This window comes from Thalassophryne amazonica, chromosome 3 (assembly GCF_902500255.1).
Source record: "Thalassophryne amazonica chromosome 3, fThaAma1.1, whole genome shotgun sequence".
Taxonomy (NCBI): Eukaryota; Metazoa; Chordata; class Actinopteri; order Batrachoidiformes; family Batrachoididae; genus Thalassophryne; species Thalassophryne amazonica.
In genome coordinates, this window is record NC_047105.1 from 116,629,981 (window position 1) to 116,642,188 (window position 12,208).

Here is a 12,208-nt window from a genome sequence, read left to right on the forward strand (position 1 = left end):
TACAGAAGGACCTAATTACTTGTGTCAGCTGGAGGCTGAACCAGTCATTGACGGCAGGGTGACGGATTTCACACTTCACGACTCATAAGACAAGTAACTGGTCGGGTTTAGTGGACAGACTGTGTTCATTATTGCGGAGGTGGAGGTGCCGTTTCCCACCTGCATGAACTGGACTATTCCGAGGAGTTACTGAGTGTTTCCACTCACCTCTTTTTCTGTTTTGTTTCCTGCCAGCAGTACCAGATCTGACAGCTGGAGACGGTGGCCACCTGGGGAGATCAGGACTTGATGTCTCCTGTGTGTTTCCAGATCCGGTGGCAGTGGAAATCGTGTGGGGCCCGGCTCTTCTCTGAACTGTGCTATCCTATCCTCGAGCCTGCCCACACGCCACCTTTGTGTAATTGACTGTAATCTAAATTCTATTTCTGTCTGTATTCCGTTGTGCACATTTACAATAGTAAATTGTTATTCTTTGGCTCATCCATTGTCCGGTTCATTTACGCCCCCTGTTGTGGGTCCGTGTCCCTACACTTTCCCAACAGGATATCTCGGCCAATCTCATGGATTCCGAGGGGCGTCAACCATCTGTTGAACAACCAATGGAAGAGCAGGGTGCACAGGCACCAGCAGGAGGCGTGTTAGGTGAGTTGCAGTGCATCTTAACTGCCTTCACTGCTCGGATGGACTTAGTGACCGAGCAGAGCAATATACTCAATCGCAGGATGGAGGCTCTCACCGCGGAGGTGGAAGCGCGTGCACAGGGCGCGGCTGCAGCTCCTCCTCCTGCTGTCCTGGTGCCGAATATAGACATTCCACTGGTCATTCAACGAACCCCCCACCGTCCCCTGAAGCATACATAAGTTCCCCGGAACCGTACGAAGGTTGTGTCGAGACATGCGCAGACTTCTTAATGCAGTGTTCGCTCGTCTTTGCACAGCGTCCCGTCATGCACGCGTCGGACTCAAGCCAGGTGGCTTATGTGATTAATTTGCTTCGAGGTGAGGCACGCGCCTGGGCTACAGCGCTTTGGGAGCAGAATTCACGGCTTCTAACGGTGTATATTGAGTTTGTGAGGGAGTTCAGACTGGTGTTCGATTACCCACATAGAGGCGAGACCGATTCAACGGTGCTGCTGTCTATGAGACAGGGGCGTCGGAGTGCAGCCGAGTATGCAGTCGACTTCCGCATCGCGGCTGCGAGGTCCGGCTGGAATACTGCTGCACTCCTTGCCGCCTTTGTAAACGGACTGTCTCTGGTCCTAAAGGAGCATCTGGTGGCTAAGGACGAGCCGCGGGATTTGGACGGGCTTATTGATCTAGTCATACGATTAGACAATCGGTTAGAACAACGCCGTCGGGAGCGAGACGAAGGACGTGGCCGGGCACGCGCCGTCCCTCTCCCTTCCGGGTCCGAAAAGGTTCCGCCCTCCCCACGCTCCACAGCCTCAGCACTCCGTGTGGCAACAGCTCCCCCTGCTGACGTTGCTAGGGAGACAAGCAGGGCCAAAAGGAGATCAGATGACAGAATGAGGAGGCTGGCCCGTGGGGAGTGTTTTCTCTGCAGCTCAAAAGAGCATATACAGAAAAACTGCCCTAAACGGCCAAAACGACAACACTCACCTTTAGAGACTGGGCTAAGAGTGGGTCATAACATTCACGTGGGACGTACACGCATATCCGCATGTCTCCCAGTTACGATCCTGAGTGGGGATCTAACCCTTCAGGCCCCAGCACTGGTGGACACGGGGTCAGAAGGGAATCTGCTGGAGGGCAGATGGGCAAGGGAAGTAGGGCTCCCTCTAGTGGCGCTCCCTTCACCATTGAAGGTGCGGGCACTAGATGGCACCCTTCTCCCTTTAATCACACACAAGACACTGCCAGTAACTCTGGTAGTGTCTGGGAATCATAGGGAGGAGATTGAGTTTTATGTGACTCCTTCTACCTCCCGCGTGATTTTGGGCTTCCCGTGGATGATAAAACACAATCCCTGGATTGATTGGCCGTCTGGGGTTGTGGCTCAGTGGAGCAAAACCTGCCACCGGGAGTGTTTAGGATCCTCGGTTCCCCCCGGTGTGACGGCTAATGAGGAGGCTAAAGTCCCCCCCAATCTGACGGCGGTGCCCGAGGAGTACCACGATCTTGCTGACGTCTTCAGCAAAGATCTGGCACTCACTCTTCCAACAGCACCGTCCGTATGATTGTGCCATTGATTTGATCCCGGGCGTTGAGTACCCGTCCAGCAGGCTGTACAATCTCTCACGCCCAGAGCGCGAATCAATGGAGACCTACATCCGGGACTTATTAGCTGCCGGGCTGATCTGAAATTCCACCTCCCCGATGGGTGCTGGTTTCTTTTTTGTGGGCAAGAAAGACGGCAGACTCCATCCGTGCATTGATTACAGAGGGCTGAACGAGATTACGGTTCGCAATCGATACGCGTTGCCCATGTTAGATTTAGTGTTCACGCCCCTGCATGGAGCCAAAATCTTCTCAAAGCTGGAGCTTAGGAATGCGTACCACCTGGTTCGGATCCTGAAGGGAGACGAATGGAAGACAGTATTTAACACCCCATTAGGTCATTTTGAGTACCTGGTCATGCCATTCGGCCTCACTAACGCCCCCGCGACATTCCAAGCTTTGGTAAATGACGTCTTGCGGGACTTCCTGCACCGATTCGTCTTCATATATCTAGACAATATACTCATCTTTTCCCCAGATCCTGAGACTCATGTCCAGCATGTACGTCAGGTCCTGCAGCGATTGTTGGAGAATCGGCTGTTTGTGAAGGGCGAGAAGTGCGAGTTTCACCGCACTTCTTTGTCCTTCCTGGGGTTCATAATCTCCTCCAACTCCGTCGCCCCTGATCCGGCCAAGGTTGCGGCGGTGAGAGATTGGCCCCAACCAACAAGCCGTAGGAAGCTGCAACAGCTCCTCGGCTTTGCGAACTTCTATAGGAGGTTCATCAAGGGGTACAGTCAAGTGGTTAGCCCCTTGACAGCCCTGACCTCCTCCAAAGTCCCCTTCACCTGGTCGGATTGGTGCGAGGCCGCATTCAGGGAGTTGAAACGTCGGTTCTCGACTGCACCAGTTCTGGTGCAGCCCGATCCTAACCGCCAGTTCGTGGTTGAAGTGGACACCTCTGACTCAGGGATAGGAGCCATGTTGTCCCAGAGCGGAGAGTCCGACAAGGTTCTCCACCCATGTGCCTATTTTTCACGCAGGTTGACCCCGGCGGAGCAGAACTATGACGTGGGCAATCGGGAACTCCTCGCAGTGAAAGAAGCTCTTGAGGAGTGGAGACATTTGTTGGAGGGGGCTGCGGTGCCATTTACGGTTTTCACAGACCACCAGAACCTGGAGTACATCAGGACCGCCAAGCGGCTGAACCCCAGGCAAGCCCACTGGTCACTGTTCTAAGGGCGTTTTGACTTCCGGATCACCTATTGCCCCAGGACCAAGAACCAAAGATCAGATGCCCTGTTCCGGGTCCACGAAGACGAAGTCAAAACAGAGCTATCGGATCCGCCGTAATCCATCATTCCTGAGTCCACTATCATGGCCACCCTCACCTGGGACATGGAGAAGACCATCCGGGAGGCCCTGGCATGGAACCTGGACCCAGGAAATGGATCAAAGAACCGCCTCTACATCCCACCAGAAGCCAGACCTGCAGTCCTGGACTTCTGCCACGGTTCCAAGCTCTCCTGTCATCCAGGGGTGCGAAGGACCGTGGCAGTGGTTCGGCAGCGCTTCTGGTGGGCGTCCATGGAAGCCAATGTCTGGGACTATGTCCAGGCTTGTACCACCTGCGCCAGGGGCAAAGCTGACCATCAACGGGCACAGGGACTCCTCCAGCCGTTACCTGTGCCCCCTTGCCCCTGGTCCCACATCGGCCTGGACTTCGTCACGGGCCTCCCGCCGTCCCAGGGCATGACAACCATCCTCACGATAGTGGACCGGTTCTCCAAGGCGGCCCACTTCGTGGCCCTCCCGAAGCTCCCTACGGCCCAGGAGACAGCAGACCTTCTGGTCGACCACGTCGTGCGTCTGCATGGGATACCTACAGACATCGTCTCCGATCGTGGTCCCCAGTTCTCCTCTCAAGTCTGGAGGAGTTTCTGCAGAGAACTGGGGGCCACCGTGAGCCTCTCGTCCGGGTATCACCCGCAGACTAACGGACAGGCAGAACGGGCCAACCAAGAACTGGAACAGACCTTACGCTGTGTGACATCCGCGCACCCGACGGCCTGGAGTGAACATCTGGCCTGGATCGAGTACGCGCATAACAGCCAGGTGTCCTCTGCCACCAGCCTCTCCCCGTTTGAGGTGTGTCTGAGGTTCCATCCCCCATTGTTTCCCATGGTGGAGGGAGAGGTCGGTGTACCCTCGGTCCAGGCCCACCTGCGGAGATGCCGTCGGGTGTGGCGCACCACCCGTTCTGCCCTGTTGAAGGCCCGGATGAGGGCTAAGACCCATGCAGACCGCTGGCGTTCCCCGGCCCCTGCATACCAGCCCGGGCAGGAAGTGTGGCTATCAACGAAGGATATACCCCTGCAAGTGGACTCCCCGAAACTGAAGGAACGCTTCATTGGTCCCTTCAAGATCCTCAAGATCATCAACCCGGCCGCAGTGAAGCTCCAACTCCCAGCTTCACTGCGGATCCACCCTGTTTTCCATGTGTCCACACTGAAACCACACCACAACTCACCCCTCTGTACTCCCGTACCGGCGCCGCCTCCTGCCCGGATCATCGACGGGGAGCCGGCTTGGATGGTGCGCCAGCTCCTGGACGTCCGTCGGAAGGGCCAGGGGTTCCAATACTTGGTGGACTGGGAGGGGTATGGACCCAAAGAACGCTCCTGGGTGAAGAGGAGCTTCATCCTGGACCCGGCCCTCCTGGCCGATTTCTACACCCGACACCCCGACAAGCCTGGTCGGGCACCAGGAGGTGCCCGTTGAGGGGGGGGTCCTGTTGTGTGGGCCGCTGAAGAGGAGGTACTGCTGGCCCACCACCACCAGAGGGCGCCCTGCCCGAAGGGCGGGCTTCGGGCACGAGAGGGCACTGCCGCATTGCAGAACCAACCGGGAGTGACAGCTGTCACTCATCACCCCTGCCAGCTGTCACTCGTCAGCCATCACCACAAAAGCCGGGCAGCATCTCCACCTCACTGCCGAGATATCGCCTGTAAATCGAGGTAATATTCCTCAGCTATATACTGTGCCGTATTGCACTTAACAGTTTGTTTATCCATTACAGAAGGACCTAATTACTTGTGTCAGCTGGAGGCTGAACCAGTCGTTGACGGCAGGGTGACGGATTTCACCCTTCACGACTTGTAAGACAAGTAACTGGTCGGGTTTAGTGGACAGACTGTGTTCATTATTGCGGAGGTGGAGGTGCTGTTTCCCACCTGCATGAACTGGACTATTCTGAGGAGTTACTGAATGTTTCCACTCACCTCTTTTTCTGTTTTGTTTCCTGCCAGCAGTACCAGATCCGACAGCTGGAGATGGTGGCCACCTGGGGAGATCAGGACTTGGCGTCTCCTGTGTGTTTCCAGATCCGGTGGCAGTGGAAATCGTGTGGGGCCCGGCTCTTCTCTGGACGGTGCTCTCCTATCCTCGAGCCTGCCCACACGCCACCTTCGTGTAATTGACTGTAATCTAAATTCTGTTTCTTTCTGTATTCTGTTGTGCACATTTACAACAGTAAATTGTTATTCTTTGGCTCATCCATTGTCCGGTTCATTTAGGCCCCTGTTGTGGGTCCGTGTCCCTACACTTTCCCAACAAATCCTCTCCTTTGTTTCAATTGACATCTCTCGTGTTGGAGCCATGATTCATGTCAGTCCACTTGGTGCAACAGCTCTCCAAGGTGTGATCACTCCTTTTTTAGATGCAGACTAACGAGCAGATCTGATTTGATGCAGGTGTTAGTTTTGGGGATGAAAAGTTACAGGGTGATTCCATAATTTTTTTCCTCAGAATTGAGTGAGTCCATATTTTTTTCCCTCTGCTTGGTCTAAAAAAGTAACCGTTACTGACTGCCACAATTTTTTTTTCCTGATTTCTTATAGTGTTTCTTAAAGCCAGAAAGTTGCCATTTGAAATGCCTTTAGTTTTGTGTCATGTCTGTGATCTGCTTTTTTTCTACAAAATTAAACAACTGAATGAACATCCTCCGAGGCCAGTGATTCCATAATTTTTGCCAGGGGTTGTAATTGTTCAGATGAGCTGCGTTGTGATGTGATGCACTGATGCAATCACTCACACACACACACACACACACACACACACACACACACACACACACACACACACACACACACACACACACACACACACACACACACACACACACACACACACACACACACACACACACACACACACTGTTTTTGAATTGTTTGCACAATGTTTCTTTTGAAGTTCATGTAATGCGTGAAGGAGATTTTGAACATTTCAAAATTTTCTTTGCGCATGTGCATGAGGCTGTGCATGAAGCTGTGCACAGTTTACAACGGTTTACAATGGGTTTGAGATGAGTTAACTCTCCTGCACGGCAGAGTGCGTGAACGTGCGTGGATCAAAGTCGTGCAAGTGTCAGGGCACCTTTACAATACATCAAACAGCACAGAGAACAAAGTCAGTTGGAGTGATGAGACCAAAATTGAACTTTTTGGCCATAATCATAAATGTTATATTTGGAGAGGAGTCAACAATGAAGGTAATGAAAGGTACACCCTTAATGCTGTGAAGCACAGAGGTGGATCGCTGTTGTTTTGGGGATGTGTGAGCTGCAAAGGCACAGGAAACTTGGTCAAAACTGGTGGCAAGATGAATGCAGCATGTTATCAGAAAATACTGGATGAAAATTTGCACTCATCAGCCTGGAAGCTACACATGAGACATACTTGTACGTTCCAACATGACAATGATCCAAAACACAAGGCCAAGTCAACCTGTCATTGGCTACAGCAGAATAAAGTGAAAGTTCTGGAGTGGCCATCTCAGTCTCTTGACACCAATATCATTGAGCCACTCTGGCTTCACACAATCACTAACCATGAGTGAAGATTGTGTGTGTGTGTGTGTGTGTGTGTGTGTGTGTGTGTGTGTGTGTGTGTGTGTGTGTGTGTGTGTGTGTGTGTGTGTGTGTGTGTGTGTGTGTGTGTGTGTGTTATCATTCATATTGTCTGAAAAATGGCCAAAAAAATACAAAAATTCTGCCAGGGTATGTAAACTTTTCAGCACAACTGTAAGTAGCACCAGGGTATAAGTCACAGGACCTCATAACTAAAGATAACATGACTTAAAGTATGAGTAATCGTGCATTACAATCATTTTAATATTACACTGACTGATTGATTTAGAAATTCCATATAAAACATACAACAAAATAACATGTTAAAACATATGCCTGATACATTTCATGGAATTTCAAGGATAACACAAAAAGTCAAACAACTTATTTCCATTGTGATCATGATCATTTGCAGCTGTGTTTGTGTGTAATACTTTCAAAGAAATTCTTCTTGTTCTACTTCTTCTTCTTATGGAACAAAAAAGTATAGCTCACATATTCACTTTTGTCGGAACTGATTTTGTGTTGACATACCAATAATAAAGGGGATAGGGGAAGGGATCAAACACTACTTTGTTATAACTCTGGGATGCCTTTTGCTTTTGCACAGAACTATATATATATATATATATATAGAGAGAGAGAGAGAGAGAGAGAGAGAGAGAGAGAGAGAGAGAGAGAGAGAGAGAGAGAGAGAGAGAGAGAGAGAGAGAGTCATATGCAAAGGTTTGGGTACCTCTGATGATTTCCACGATTTTCCTTTATAAATCACTGGTTGTTTGGATTAGAAATATCATATGGCAGACAAACACAGTGATATTTGAGAAGTGAAATGAAGTTTCTAGGATTTACAAAAAGTGTGCATTAATTCTTTAAACAAAATTAGGCAGGTGCATAAAATTGGGCACCCTTATCATTTTATTAATGTGAGTACATTTAGCACTAATTATTGGAACACAAAATTTATTTGGTAAGCTGATTGACCCTTGACCTCACACAGGTGAAATCAATCATGAGAAAGGGTATTTAAGGTGGCCACTTGCAAATGTTTCTCCTCTTTGCATCTCTTCTAATGACTGGCAACATGGGAGCCTCTAAACAACTCTCAAATGACCTGAAAACAAAGATTGTTGAACATCATGGTTTAGGGCAATGATACAAAAAGCTATCTCAGAGATTTCAGCTGTCAGTTTCCACTGTGAGGAACATAGTGATAAATTCAGGATTTATTGAAGACAACCTGCTCCAGACCAAGTTAAGTTCACAGACTAAGTCACCATAGTAACTGACTGAGCTTAACTTACTTCCCTTTCCGAAATGGGCTTGAGTTACCCTTTTTCTCGACTTTGACTAACCTCCCTTTTTGAAACAGAAAACTCAATTTCCCTTATTTCCCTCGTGAGAGAATAAACTTAGGAATGTGAAACATTATCACCGTGACAGAGATATTAATATTGCTGTTTTTGGAACCTGGAAAAGCTCGAGGGCCTCACATACAAAGATGTGTGGATTTCCTACTGAAACATGGCATTTGCCAAAACCCAGAAAATGGCGTAAGCACAAAAATATCCAGATGTTTCAAAGTGTGCTTATGCATGGATCCACGCACATTCCGTTTGTACATCCCACTGAATGTTTAATTGATAGCACGTGCACACACACCAAACTCCTCCCTTTCCACGCCCTATTTAAATAGGTAATTTCATGTAAATAGGCCCTGGGAGCTGGGACTCCCCACGCTGTCACATCAGACAACATGAACACAGAAAAGAGATTATACTACAGATGACCGGAAATTACGTGGAGACATGCAGGGATAGTTTATTGGGTACCCTGTTAAATGGATTAATCATGAAACTGGAAAAATGTTTGTCGGAGCAACAAAGTGTGTGTGAGGCTGTAAACGCTGTCGACTCAGAATAGCATGCAGACACTGAAATGAAAAAACATGGTTAGACGGAGGACTTCAAAGGAGAGGACACAGTGGAGGAATTCACCCCCTTCGACAAAAAATTGACCACGATAGTGGGTGACACAGCTGTCACCGTAGTGGTGGAAACCCATGGACACAGATCATCCCATGCTGAACTCAAAAATGTTGCCATTACACTGGTCATACAATAGGCTGCTCACAATATACAAAGCTGTGAAGGTTCACCAGCAAAGTTTCACCTGGTTCCACCAGCGGGGTCAACTTCAGCGGCTCATATTTCAATGTGCACATGCCCAACTGTGCCAAGCTGGTTTTCATTTGTGACAATTAAATGAATAAAGCAGCCATCATGCTGGCCTGATGCGCATTTGCGCATCACATATGATGTGAACATTGATGTAATGGAAATGTTTCCTGTTAACAAAAACAAATTCATCATGTGATGGTGCCTTATGTGTGCAGTCAATAGCTCCGATCACATTGGGGAAACCATTGTTACAGACTGAACAGTCCCCCCTAAATACTGGTCCACCCTGCCTTCACTGTGCATGCATCATTTGGGACCACAGCAGTACATCTGAGGCTGACTCTCTACACTCAAAGTGATCAAAGGGAATAATGTGATTATTAACTATCAGATGACAAAGTAAAACCTCTTAAATTATTCTAAAGTCGGTTTTAAGCAGAAATGAGGCCAATTTAAGCAGAAATGTGGCGATAATCGCCTCATTTCTCTACTGATGCACCAAACTGATGCAGGCACAGCTGCATGTCAGACATCTGCCATTATGCTGCTGCACTCTGATCGGTCCACCATCTTTTGTGATGAAATAATGCTGAATTTATGTGGAAATGATTGTTGTACAAAAGCTTCAGATATCTGTTGCTGAGATAGATGATGACTAGAGTGCAGTTTGAAGCAGAAACGAGGTGATAATTGGTGAACTGCGGCTGACGCTTAGAAATTATGCATTGTGTAGTGAAAGCAGGGCGGCCTGATTTTTGGGGGGGATTGTTCAGTCAGCGACACCGGCTCTAGCTGCAAATTGTGCTTTAATGTTGGAATGTGATGTACCTGGATGACATTCAGAAGATTGAGTTCCACACAGCTGGCATGGCTCAGCTCAAGGTTGACTGGCACACTCATGACCGATGGGCAAGCTCCCAAATGCCCCTGTTGCCAGGAAGTCTGGCTCCTCACTGTATTGTGCTCTGGGCCGGCCGCAGTTCTGCGCATAACTCCAGAAACAGTGGCCTTGGTAATAGAAATCGTCTTATGAGCCAATTATCCTCATTTGTTAGTAAATCTTCGTGTTCTCTGAATACACACTCACATCAGATAATGCCATTTAATGCCATTTTACGCATCACTTTGCCCATGCTTTTATATCCACCCATATAACTGCAAACATGTGGGTGCGTTAATTGTTCATAAGTGTGTCACTGACATGCACATCACTGTGATGACTTCTTGTTTTCACACTGTTAACAGTGTTCCAGCATCACCTCTACATGTCCACAGTGGAACAATAGCTGTAGAAATGTGTATATGCCAGTCAGGATTTTTGCATGATGCACCGCACATTTCCATGGTCATTTCACTTTTGACGCAACTGAACGTTGGCGTGGAGATGGATGTATGTCATGTTTTTGTGCGTACACAGTACGCATGCTTTGTACATGAGGCCCCTGGCCACACAATGATATGACATGATGCAGTAACATTAAATATTAGTTATTTAGAAAAAGAAGAGAAAGTGATGAATTCCTTCAAGTGGTTTGAATTACACAGCTGTGTTCTGTTTAAAAAGCACATAATTAGTCATAAAAAAACACAAATCACAAACCAATCAACAGAATAAACACCTTAGACACAATCTGACAGGTAATGATGCACTTTTTAAAATCTATGAGTGCATATTTTGCTATTTATGTGTTGTACTGTATATAAATCCACAATTTCTCCAGAACATAAATAAACCCAAGTAAATTATATCATAAAAGAATAACATGTCATAAAACCTGAGTAAGGCTGCTGTTCTATTTAGTATTCTTATTGACCTGGTTTAACTGCTTTTTATTGGATTTTTCCTCATAGCTTGTGAACACAGGTGTTTTCTCACGTGCAAAAACCAATAATCAAAATAAAAAATAAATAAATAATATGTCTGTATTTACTGGCTTGGGCAAAGACGCAAATTTGAATCCAACTCAATCAAATTTGCCTTTGTCTTATAATTAATTAACTGTTTAAGAAAGATACATTATGAACTGACACTGTTGGACTATATTGCCATCTAGTGGACACCTATGAGATTACAGGGAAAGTAAACACCGCGTGAACTGAATTTTACTGTGGACCTCCAGTCTGCGGTGTGGACTAAAATATTTGAGAAAAAATTCCACTACTTTATTGAATCTATGAGGGGGTTTGATCCAGTAGTAGCATTATTTTGCTCGTATTCTTTAATGTTTCTTAAATTTTACTGACGTTGAAAATTAACAAAGTTGCCTGAGGCTGAACAACATCAAATTAAGAAATTCGGCAAATATCTAAAAATAAAGAACGGTATCCAGTATCCAAAGGAAAATAAATACATAAGAATATAAAATGCAGAAACAAATTAAATGCAAACATAAATGCAGTTATTTTGAACATATACTTTAAAAATGTACATTTTAACACTATTTAAAATCAAATTATTAGGGGAAATCCAGTCTAAGTAATATGTAAAAGATATTCCTGTTCAAGACAACTCCACTGCTGCTGAGGACCTAAGAATAAATATTTTTCTTGTTAACAGCACCTAAAATAAAAATAGTAGGCGAGCAGTGCGCTGTGGCTGTCACGTGACGCAGACCGTCCATGACAACATGTCTGGCTGCTAAGTTAGCTAGGCTCACTTAGCCTGCCATGATGTGGCTACAGGAAAACTACACTTTGCTACGTGCCAACGTCGAAATAACCATGACTTCAGATGGATGAAGTGACTAAATCAGGGAGAATCCAGGGAGACTCCCGGACGTAAAGGAAAACGGTGAGTCAAGCCTTCACAGTGTTAGCTTAGCTTTAGCTAAAACAGCAGTCTAAACTACATACATACTACAAACTTGCCTGTGCAACAACAACCAACCAACCAGCCTACATCATTTTAAGTTATATAGTTAATAGGAAAAATAAAGTTATACTCT

The 12,208-nt window shown here is 47.1% G+C and overlaps 1 protein-coding gene across 2 annotated transcripts in view; it reads left to right on the forward strand.

Moving 5' to 3' along the window:
- The first annotated feature begins 11,858 nt into the window (after positions 1–11,858).
- ptpdc1a (protein tyrosine phosphatase domain containing 1a) overlaps positions 11,859–12,208 on the forward strand; it is a 41,888-nt gene continuing 41,538 nt past the window's right edge. For both annotated transcript variants that reach the window (XM_034167364.1, XM_034167365.1), the window contains exon 1: positions 11,859–12,054. The gene's annotated coding sequence lies outside the window, so the exon portion shown is untranslated. The remainder of the gene's footprint in view (positions 12,055–12,208) is intronic.